This window comes from Anopheles funestus, assembly GCF_943734845.2.
Source record: "Anopheles funestus chromosome X unlocalized genomic scaffold, idAnoFuneDA-416_04 X_unloc_49, whole genome shotgun sequence".
Lineage (NCBI taxonomy): Eukaryota > Metazoa > Arthropoda > Insecta > Diptera > Culicidae > Anopheles > Anopheles funestus.
In genome coordinates this window covers 125,001-137,500 of record NW_026045175.1, presented here as the reverse complement: position 1 = coordinate 137,500, position 12,500 = coordinate 125,001, and positions in this window count along the sequence as shown.

Sequence of the window (12,500 nt, the reverse complement as noted above, 5' to 3'; positions counted from 1 at the left end):
CCACTACACTTATCAACTTTCGATTTGGTAATCCTCATCCAGCTTCCTTTCTGGAGGTCCCGAGGATTACCAATTGGGCTGTCATACTGAGCTCATATATTGGAGATCGATAATGCACACTTCTTACACGACTGACCAGTCGACAGCGCTGCCTTCCTATTATGCGTGTGTAAACCGATGTTGGGCTGCTCAACATCTTTCACGGTTACATCACTTGCACCCGAACCCATGGTGCCGATTTGGTAATATGTTGTACATGGTCTCAAGATGTACGCTTCGACCCCTTAAGGGCTCAAGCTATTACCAGCAAGATCAATCCTCATCCAGACTTGAACTCGAAACACCCGGAGGCGAACGGTTTAACTAATAAGTGCACCAGTCTTGAATCCATGCGTCGGTGGAAACAATGCCGGCGTGTTGCATGTATTAGCTCTGAACTTAGCGAGTGATTGCCTTGCAGCTGTCGAACTGAGCGTAGAGCGTGATTATCGCTCACTTGAACCATGTTGAATGGCTCTTTGGTGTAGGGTAAGGCACCAATTTGTTGGGGCGTAACGGTCACCACCAACTTAAGACTTGCTTATAGGCATTTCAACGTTTTCAACTCTTAAATCGACCGTGTTTCATTATCATCTCTTCTTCTTATTAAATGCATCGAGTTCGTTCCATTGGGTAGTTCGCGTGGCGAACGGTTTGATGCAGCCCCCCGGGGGGGACCACGGCACTTTACACCGGGCATGGTGTATGCGCAACCTACAGATCACCAATATATTTGTGATCGATAATGCACACTTCTTACACGACTGACCAGTCGACAGCGCTGCCTTCCTATTATGCGTGTGTAAACCGATGTTGGGCTGCTCAACATCTTTCACGGTTACATCACTTGCACCAGAACCCATGGTGCCGATTTGGTAATATGTTGTACATGGTCTCAAGATGTACGCTTCGACCCCTTAAGGGCTCAAGCTATTACCAGCAAGATCAATCCTCATCCAGACTTGAACTCGAAACACCCGGAGGCGAACGGTTTAACTAATAAGTGCACCAGTCTTGAATCCATGCGTCGGTGGAAACAATGCCGGCATGTTGCATGTATTAGCTCTGAACATAGCGAGTGATTGCCTTGTAGCTGTCGAACTGAGCGTAGAATGTGATTATCGCTCACTTGAAAGGGTCAAGCCCTTTCGAGTCGTCCGGTTTTTACGCCAGACGACTCGGTTCACCATCTTTCGGGAAGGGACCGTCTCGGTCGCAAGCTGCTCCGGTCCCCAAACAACCTGCGACAAATGATAGGAAATGCCGACATCAATACGTGTTCAGTTTGGTTTATCGCTCATAGGTCTTTTTGACCATCGATCCCTGATTATAACTCTCAATTAAACAGTCAGGAGAGTAAGGCATGCCCATCGATATCTCATCGACAGGCGATACCGCAAGAACGGCCAACGACACATCAGGTGATCGATTATTGCTACGACTTTTGCTTAATCGTTTCCACTCCTTAGAGAAAGAAACCCCCGGGGACCGTCTCGGTCGCAAGCTGCTCCGGTCCCTAAACAACCTGCGACAAATGATAGGAAATGCCGACATCAATATGTGTTCAGTTTGGTTTATCGCTCATTGGTCTGTTTGACCATCGATCCCTGATTAAACTCTCAGTAATCCAGTCGGGAGAGTAAGGCATGCCCATCGATATCTCATCGACAGGCGATACCGCTTGAACGGCCAACGACACATCAGAGGATCGTATCTTGCTACAACTTTTGCTTAATCGTTTCTTCTCCTTGGAGAAAGAAACCCCCGGGGACCGTCTCGGTCGCAAGCTGCTCCGGTCCCTAAACAACCTGCGACAAATGATAGGAAATGCCGACATCAATACGTGTTCAGTTTGGTTTATCGCTCATTGGTCTTGTTTGACCATCGATCCCTGATTAATACTCTCAATTAGAAGGTCGGTAGAGTAAGGCATGCCCATCGATATCTCATCGACAGGCGATACCGCATGAACGGCCAACGACACATCAGAGGATCGTATCTTGCTACAACTCTTGCTTAATAGTTTCCACTCCTTGGAGAAAGAAACCCCCGGGGACCGTCTCGGCCGCAAGTTGCTCCGGTCCCTAAACAACCTGCGGCATCAAATGATAGGAAAAGCCGACATCAATACGTGTTCAGTTTGGTTTATCGCTCATAGGTCTGTTTGACCATCGATCCTAGAATTCAACTTTCGAGTAAGGCATGCCCGTCGATATCTCATCGATAGGCGATACCGGTAGAACGGCCAACGACACACATCTAGGATCGCATTTACTCTTCCTTGGATGGATAACCAATACCCTAGGACCGTTTCATCGCGAGCTGCTCCGGTCCTCAAACAACTCGCGAACCACCGATAGGATGATATTAGGAATGGCCGACTTTCATCCTTTAACTCTCAGTTCTGCTTACCAAAACATAGGTACTTGGACCTTAAAGACCACTATATGTTCCCCGATCGGGGGCAATCGGAACGTCTATCCATCATCAACATCGTTTCACTCATTCCGAACCACCAAATTGGACAGACAGTACCATATTCACCAACCGATTGCTTCAACTTCGCAAACTGTATGGTAAGTTCTACTAATTTCACATCTTACCATCGACTAATAGTGCATAAATCCACTTGGAAATCACTTTTCCTTGGTCCTCGGACCTTCTACGACAACGTCCAACAAATATCCGAAGTCGTTTCCCAACTTAGACCAAGCATTTCGTATCTTTACTTCTAATCGATTTTTTCTCTCATAATTGACGATCAAAATCTAAAAACCACATTTTGAGCCAGAAGCAGTCGTCCGATCGTCCTGGGGGTAGTCTCAATCGATTTAGAAGGGCCCAATTCATAAAGATACGTACTCAGTCAAATTCATGCTTCTGGCTCACCTACCCCCTATATAGAAAACGAAAGCGTACAGGCGTGGAAAACGTGCCATTTTTCTCCATCACGGACTTTTTTTTTCTCGTTGCACCGACTCTAGTAAAAAAGTGAAATTTTTTACTAGTTACCAACTTTTGCAAATTATCATCGGATATCACTTTTCATGGTCTATAGTAAGTTCTTATCACGTTTTAGTAGTTTTTGAAAAAAAAATTTTTTTGAACTTTTCAAAATTTTTCAAAACAAAGTTTTTGTAGGCGGTTTTGTGTATGGAGGGTTACTAGTCTCGGGGTCACTGTTTGACCAAAAAACCACTATATATCATTCGAAAGGTAATTTCAAGGGCTACAAAAAATTGTTCTACGGCACCCCCCTCCGACGTCTAGTATTCGAGTTATTGGCCAAAAACCATCACTTGAGCGATTTTTCGTTCAGGGTACCCGACTCTAGTAAAAAAGTGAAATTTTTCTCGATTGACCAAGTGTTGCAAATGACCATCGGATTTCACTTTTTATGGTCTATAGTGAGTTCTGATCACGATTTGGTACTTTTTGAAAAAAATTTTTTGACGCACTTTTCAAAATTTTGCAAAACCAAAACTTTTTAGGCGGTTTTGTGTATGGAGGGTTACTAGTCTCGGGGTCACTGTTTGACCAAAAAACCACTATATATCATTCGAAAGGTAATTTCAAGGGCTACAAAAAATTGTTCTACGGCACCCCCCTCCGACGTCTAGTATTCGAGTTATTGGCCAAAAACCGCAACTATAGCGGTTTTTCGTACAGGGTACCCGACTCTAGTAAAATGATGCGATTTTTACTAGTCTAGGAACTTTTTGGTCAAAAAATCAAGTATATGTCATTCGATAGATAATTTCAAGGGCTACCAAAAATTGTTCCACGACACCCCCCTGCGACGTCTAGTATTCGAGTTATTAGCCAAAAACCGCAACTTAAGCGGTTTTTCGTCCAGGGTACCCGACTCTAGTAAAATGATGCGATTTTTACTAGTCTAGGGAACTTTTTGGCCAAAAATCAAGTATATGTCATTCGATAGATAATTTCAAAGGCTACCAAAAATTGTTCCACGACACCCCCCTCCGACGTCTAGTATTAGAGTTATTAGCCAAAAACCGCAACTATAGCGGTTTTTCGTCCAGGGTACCCGACTCTAGTAAAATGATGCGATTTTTACTAGTCTAGGGAACTTTTTGGCCAAAAATCAAGTATATGTCATTCGATAGATAATTTCAAGGGCTACCAAAAATTGTTCCACGACACCCCCCTGCGACGTCTAGTATTCGAGTTATTAGCCAAAAACCGCAATTATAGCGGTTTTTCGTCCAGGGTACCCGACTCTAGTAAAATGATGCGATTTTTACTAGTCTAGGGAACTTTTTGGCCAAAAATCAAGTATATGTCAATCGATAGATAATTTCAAGGGCTACCAAAAATTGTTCCACGACACCCCCCTGCGACGTCTAGTATTCGAGTTATGGGCCAAAAACCATTCATACTTGAGCATTTTGCTCATTTTGCCTGTACGGGTACCGGGGACTAGTAAAATCAGGCCAATTTTACTAGAGTGGGGGTACTTTTTGGTCAAAAAAACAACTTTTGCTCGTTCGATAGGGAATCGATAGGGCAACAAAAAATCGTTCTACGACCCCCCCTTCCGATGTCTAGTATTCGAGTTATGGGCCAAAAACAGTTTATAGTTAATTTTTCACTCGATTTTTCACCAAGTATCGCACATTACTCCGGTTCTATACATTGGATCGTCAATCTTTAAGATTTTATGGGTAGTTCCAACTGTTTGCTACATTTCATCCATACATCTCCAACCGATTCAATGTCTGTGCTAGAAGTTATTAGAGGAATAAAAAAATTTACCCTTGGCTTTGAACCGTCAAATTTTACCCATTTTTGGCCCGTATTTGCCCCATAGCTCCGCCGGTATCCAAGATAGCGCCACACTTTCTTCTGGCCATGGGTAGATGGCACTTGTGGCTAGATTTCTTCCATGCACCACTAATCGCTACCATGTCTGTGGCCGGAGCTATTCACGAAAGCGCCTCGCGCACTTGGTCGGATTTTTGGTCCAACTTGCACCATTTTTGGCCCATATTTGCCCCATAGCTCCGCCGGTATCCAAGATAGCGCCACACTTTCTTCTGGCCATGGGTAGATGGCACTTGTGGCTAGATTTCTTCCATGCACCACTAATCGCTACCATGTCTGTGGCCGGAGCTATTCACGAAAGCGCCTCGCGCACTTGGTCGGATTTTTGGTCCAACTTGCACCATTTTTGGCCCATATTTGCCCCATAGCTCCGCCGGTATCCAAGATATGGCCACACTTTCTTCTGGCCATGGGTAGATGGCACTTGTGGCTAGATTTCTTCCATGCACCACTAATCGCTACCATGTCTGTGGCCGGAGCTATTCACGAAAGCGCCTCGCGCACTTGGTCGGATTTTTGGTCCAACTTGCACCATTTTTGGCCCATATTTGCCCCATAGCTCCGCCGGTATCCAAGATAGCGCCACACTTTCTTCTGGCCATGGGTAGATGGCACTTGTGGCTAGATTTCTTCCATGCACCACTAATCGCTACCATGTCTGTGGCCGGAGCTATTCACGAAAGCGCCTCGCGCACTTGGTCGGATTTTTGGTCCAACTTGCACCATTTTTGGCCCATATTTGCCCCATAGCTCCGCCGGTATCCAAGATATGGCCACACTTTCTTCTGGCCATGGGTAGATGGCACTTGTGGCTAGATTTCTTCCATGCACCACTAATCGCTACCATGTCTGTGGCCGGAGCTATTCACGAAAGCGCCTCGCGCACTTGGTCGGATTTTTGGTCCAACTAGCACCATTTTTGGCCCATATTTGCCCCATAGCTCCGCCGGTATCCAAGATATGGCCACACTTTCTTCTGGCCATGGGTAGATGGCACTTGTGGCTAGATTTCTTCCATGCACCACTAATCGCTACCATATCTGTGGCCGGAGCTATTCACGAAAGCGCCTCGCGCACTTGGTCGGATTTTTGGTCCAACTTGCACCATTTTTGGCCCATATTTGCCCCATAGCTCCGCCGGTATCCAAGATATGGCCACACTTTCTTCTGGCCATGGGTAGATGGCACTTGTGGCTAGATTTCTTCCATGCACCACTAATCGCTACCATGTCTGTGGCCGGAGCTATTCGACGAACAACCATCGCATTTACCTAGGTACTTTTTCGGATTTTTGGTCCAACTTGCACCATTTTTGGCCCATATTTGCCCCATAGCTCCGCCGGTATCCAAGATATGGCCACACTTTCTTCTGGCCATGGGTAGATGGCACTTGTGGCTAGATTTCTTCCATGCACCACTAATCGCTACCATGTCTGTGGCCGGAGCTATTCACGAAAGCGCCTCGCGCACTTGGTCGGATTTTTGGTCCAACTTGCACCATTTTTGGCCCATATTTGCACCATAGCTCCGCCGGTATCCAAGATATGGCCACACTTTCTTCTGGCCATGGGTAGATGGCACTTGTGGCTAGATTTCTTCCATGCACCACTAATCGCTACCATGTCTCTGGCCGGAGCTATTCGACGAACAACCATCGCATTTACCTAGGTACTTTTTCGGATTTTTGGTCCAACTTGCACCATTTTTGGCCCATATTTGCCCCATAGCTCCGCCGGTATCCAAGATATGGCCACACTTTCTTCTGGCCATGGGTAGATGGCACTTGTGGCTAGATTTCTTCCATGCACCACTAATCGCTACCATGTCTGTGGCCGGAGCTATTCGACGAACAACCATCGCATTCACCTTCTCGTTGCACTTCTTCGGGAATTTGGTGCAACCAAGTTTTCACTATAACTTGGTCATTTTCCGTCCATCGGACATGCGGTTTTGGGTGTCGATACTTGACACCGCGCGCTACAATATGTTCCTCCACGACCATGTGGTCCGATGCTTCCAACAGGAGCTATTCGAGGAGTACCGATTTTTCACCATTAAAAATGCTCGTTTTTGCACCAACTTTTGCCTATAACTCAGGCTGTATCGATCGGATCTTCAATCTTGAAAAAGTTTTGGATAGGTGGCACCAAATGCTACATTTCGTTCTTCCACGTCAACTTTGTCCGATGTCTAGCAAAAAAGTTATTCGCGAACCAAGTCCAGAACCCATGCAATGGCTGCCCTCATTGCATACATCACGGCGGTTAACTCTCGTTACTCTATACCGTGGACTTGGTACTTTTTCAGGCATTCGTTGCTACTTCTCGGTTCATGATATTCGTTTACGGTCTTCACTAGGGCATTTGGTGCTCCTTATCGGTTCATGATATTCGTTTACGGTCTTCACTAGGGCATTTGGTGCTCCTTATCGGTTCATGATATTCGTTTACGGTCTTCACTAGGGCATTTGGTGCTCCTTCTCGGTTCATGATATTCGTTTACGGTCTTCACTAGGGCATTTGGTACTGGGCTTCCCACTTTCTACTGATCGATCCATACTCACTTGCGTGCACCTAGCCTAGGAAGGTTTCCTATGGCTTCCCATCTTTCTACTGATCGATCCATACTCACTTGCGTGCACCTAGCCTAGGAAGGTTTCCTATGGCTTCCCATCTTTCTACTGATCGATCCATACTCACTTGCGTGCACCTAGCCTAGGAAGGTTTCCTTGGGCTTCCCATCTTTCTACTGATCGATCCATACTCACTTGCGTGCACCTAGCCTAGGAAGGTTTCCTTGGGCTTCCCATCTTTCTACTGATCGATCCATACTCACTTGCGTGCACCTAGCCTAGGAAGGTTTCCTATGGCTTCCCATCTTTCTACTGATCGATCCATACTCACTTGCGTGCACCTAGCCTAGGAAGGTTTCCTATGGCTTCCCATCTTTCTACTGATCGATCCATACTCACTTGCGTGCACCTAGCCTAGGAAGGTTTCCTATGGCTTCCCATCTTTCTACTGATCGATCCATACTCACTTGCGTGCACCTAGCCTAGGAAGGTTTCCTATGGCTTCCCATCTTTCTACTGATCGATCCATACTCACTTGCGTGCACCTAGCCTAGGAAGGTTTCCTATGGCTTCCCATCTTTCTACTGATCGATCCATACTCACTTGCGTGCACCTAGCCTAGGAAGGTTTCCTATGGCTTCCCATCTTTCTACTGATCGATCCATACTCACTTGCGTGCACCTAGCCTAGGAAGGTTTCCTTGGGCTTCCCATCTTTCTACTGATCGATCCATACTCACTTGCGTGCACCTAGCCTAGGAAGGTTTCCTATGGCTTCCCATCTTTCTACTGATCGATCCATACTCACTTGCGTGCACCTAGCCTAGGAAGGTTTCCTTGGGCTTCCCATCTTTCTACTGATCGATCCATACTCACTTGCGTGCACCTAGCCTAGGAAGGTTTCCTATGGCTTCCCATCTTTCTACTGATCGATCCATACTCACTTGCGTGCACCTAGCCTAGGAAGGTTTCCTAGGGCTTCCCATCTTTCTACTGATCGATCCATACTCACTTGCGTGCACCTAGCCTAGGAAGGTTTCCTATGGCTTCCCATCTTTCTACTGATCGATCCATACTCACTTGCGTGCACCTAGCCTAGGAAGGTTTCCTTGGGCTTCCCATCTTTCTACTGATCGATCCATACTCACTTGCGTGCACCTAGCCTAGGAAGGTTTCCTTGGGCTTCCCATCTTTCTACTGATCGATCCATACTCACTTGCGTGCACCTAGCCTAGGAAGGTTTCCTATGGCTTCCCATCTTTCTACTGATCGATCCATACTCACTTGCGTGCACCTAGCCTAGGAAGGTTTCCTATGGCTTCCCATCTTTCTACTGATCGATCCATACTCACTTGCGTGCACCTAGCCTAGGAAGGTTTCCTATGGCTTCCCATCTTTCTACTGATCGATCCATACTCACTTGCGTGCACCTAGCCTAGGAAGGTTTCCTTGGGCTTCCCATCTTTCTACTGATCGATCCATACTCACTTGCGTGCACCTAGCCTAGGAAGGTTTCCTATGGCTTCCCATCTTTCTACTGATCGATCCATACTCACTTGCGTGCACCTAGCCTAGGAAGGTTTCCTATGGCTTCCCATCTTTCTACTGATCGATCCATACTCACTTGCGTGCACCTAGCCTAGGAAGGTTTCCTATGGCTTCCCATCTTTCTACTGATCGATCCATACTCACTTGCGTGCACCTAGCCTAGGAAGGTTTCCTATGGCTTCCCATCTTTCTACTGATCGATCCATACTCACTTGCGTGCACCTAGCCTAGGAAGGTTTCCTATGGCTTCCCATCTTTCTACTGATCGATCCATACTCACTTGCGTGCACCTAGCCTAGGAAGGTTTCCTATGGCTTCCCATCTTTCTACTGATCGATCCATACTCACTTGCGTGCACCTAGCCTAGGAAGGTTTCCTTGGGCTTCCCATCTTTCTACTGATCGATCCATACTCACTTGCGTGCACCTAGCCTAGGAAGGTTTCCTATGGCTTCCCATCTTTCTACTGATCGATCCATACTCACTTGCGTGCACCTAGCCTAGGAAGGTTTCCTTGGGCTTCCCATCTTTCTACTGATCGATCCATACTCACTTGCGTGCACCTAGCCTAGGAAGGTTTCCTATGGCTTCCCATCTTTCTACTGATCGATCCATACTCACTTGCGTGCACCTAGCCTAGGAAGGTTTCCTTGGGCTTCCCATCTTTCTACTGATCGATCCATACTCACTTGCGTGCACCTAGCCTAGGAAGGTTTCCTATGGCTTCCCATCTTTCTACTGATCGATCCATACTCACTTGCGTGCACCTAGCCTAGGAAGGTTTCCTTGGGCTTCCCATCTTTCTACTGATCGATCCATACTCACTTGCGTGCACCTAGCCTAGGAAGGTTTCCTTGGGCTTCCCATCTTTCTACTGATCGATCCATACTCACTTGCGTGCACCTAGCCTAGGAAGGTTTCCTATGGCTTCCCATCTTTCTACTGATCGATCCATACTCACTTGCGTGCACCTAGCCTAGGAAGGTTTCCTATGGCTTCCCATCTTTCTACTGATCGATCCATACTCACTTGCGTGCACCTAGCCTAGGAAGGTTTCCTATGGCTTCCCATCTTTCTACTGATCGATCCATACTCACTTGCGTGCACCTAGCCTAGGAAGGTTTCCTTGGGCTTCCCATCTTTCTACTGATCGATCCATACTCACTTGCGTGCACCTAGCCTAGGAAGGTTTCCTATGGCTTCCCATCTTTCTACTGATCGATCCATACTCACTTGCGTGCACCTAGCCTAGGAAGGTTTCCTATGGCTTCCCATCTTTCTACTGATCGATCCATACTCACTTGCGTGCACCTAGCCTAGGAAGGTTTCCTATGGCTTCCCATCTTTCTACTGATCGATCCATACTCACTTGCGTGCACCTAGCCTAGGAAGGTTTCCTAGGGCTTCCCATCTTTCTACTGATCGATCCATACTCACTTGCGTGCACCTAGCCTAGGAAGGTTTCCTATGGCTTCCCATCTTTCTACTGATCGATCCATACTCACTTGCGTGCACCTAGCCTAGGAAGGTTTCCTATGGCTTCCCATCTTTCTACTGATCGATCCATACTCACTTGCGTGCACCTAGCCTAGGAAGGTTTCCTTGGGCTTCCCATCTTTCTACTGATCGATCCATACTCACTTGCGTGCACCTAGCCTAGGAAGGTTTCCTATGGCTTCCCATCTTTCTACTGATCGATCCATACTCACTTGCGTGCACCTAGCCTAGGAAGGTTTCCTATGGCTTCCCATCTTTCTACTGATCGATCCATACTCACTTGCGTGCACCTAGCCTAGGAAGGTTTCCTTGGGCTTCCCATCTTTCTACTGATCGATCCATACTCACTTGCGTGCACCTAGCCTAGGAAGGTTTCCTTGGGCTTCCCATCTTTCTACTGATCGATCCATACTCACTTGCGTGCACCTAGCCTAGGAAGGTTTCCTTGGGCTTCCCATCTTTCTACTGATCGATCCATACTCACTTGCGTGCACCTAGCCTAGGAAGGTTTCCTTGGGCTTCCCATCTTTCTACTGATCGATCCATACTCACTTGCGTGCACCTAGCCTAGGAAGGTTTCCTATGGCTTCCCATCTTTCTACTGATCGATCCATACTCACTTGCGTGCACCTAGCCTAGGAAGGTTTCCTTGGGCTTCCCATCTTTCTACTGATCGATCCATACTCACTTGCGTGCACCTAGCCTAGGAAGGTTTCCTATGGCTTCCCATCTTTCTACTGATCGATCCATACTCACTTGCGTGCACCTAGCCTAGGAAGGTTTCCTTGGGCTTCCCATCTTTCTACTGATCGATCCATACTCACTTGCGTGCACCTAGCCTAGGAAGGTTTCCCTTTGGTACCGACTTCTATCTACGCACTCGATATAACCTAGGTACTTGGTACCGATGATGGTTAACACTCAAGCATTTCTTGCATCCTGCGTGCAAGGTACCAATTTTCACTTCTTAGGTACGTTTATGTGCCCGCATTTATCCAATATCGCTCCGATGGCCTTTCGCATTATTTCATCCGATAGCCCTTGCAAAAAGCTACCAAAAGTTCCTCCACGGCCATGTGCTCCGACGCTTAGTTTAGGAAATATTCGAAAAAATTCAAAATAGGAAGCATTTTCTTATTGGAAAATCGCCTTAAATCGATGGCCATTTTTTGGGCAAAAACTTTAACGTCTTCCCGACTTTGCGGGAATTGCGAATTTTAGGCACCCAGAGAAAATCTTTTACTTTAAGGGGGCGGCCGCGAAGTTGCCCAAAGTCTCGGACACAAAAATTCTCAAGTTCCCCACTCTAGTAAAGCGCCCTATGAGTATCTCCTGGCCCGCGAGCTCTGCGAGCGGGCCAGCTTCGGCGATTTTTGCCTTTTCGCCTAGGCGGTTCTTCTACGAAATTGGTCCACAGCTTTTGCTCAGAAAGCTAGCATTTGTTGCAACAGTTAGGTACTTGGTACCACATTTTGGTATCCATTTGGGCATTTGTGGCAACTACTCGGTACTTTGGCCCACATTTCGCTCTACTCGGGCTTCTATGGTGGTACTTGTCGGTACTTCTGGCCAACTTAGGCCAATTGGGTGCAACTTGTGGGTACTCTGTGGGTACTTTAGGGCGTATTGTGTCTTTCGGGTGAACCTTCGCTATACTTCATGGGTACTGATGGCCAACTTAGGAACATTCAGTGCAACCTTTGGGCCTAAGGAAATTTGTCCAACTCTTTGGACTTAGAAAATTTTCTGGACTTAGAAAATTTTCTGGACTTGTAAAAATTTTCAAATGTTCAATTTGGCCCACATTTCGCTCTACTCGGGCCTCTATGGTGCTACTTGGCGGTACTTTTGGCCAACTTAGGCCAATTGGGTGCTCTTTGTGGGTACTCTATCGGTACTTTTGGCCATGTTAGGCCCATTCGGTGCTATATGTGGGTGCTCTATCGGTACTTTTGGCCATGTTAGGCCCACTCGGTGCTATTTGTGGGTACTCTATCGGTA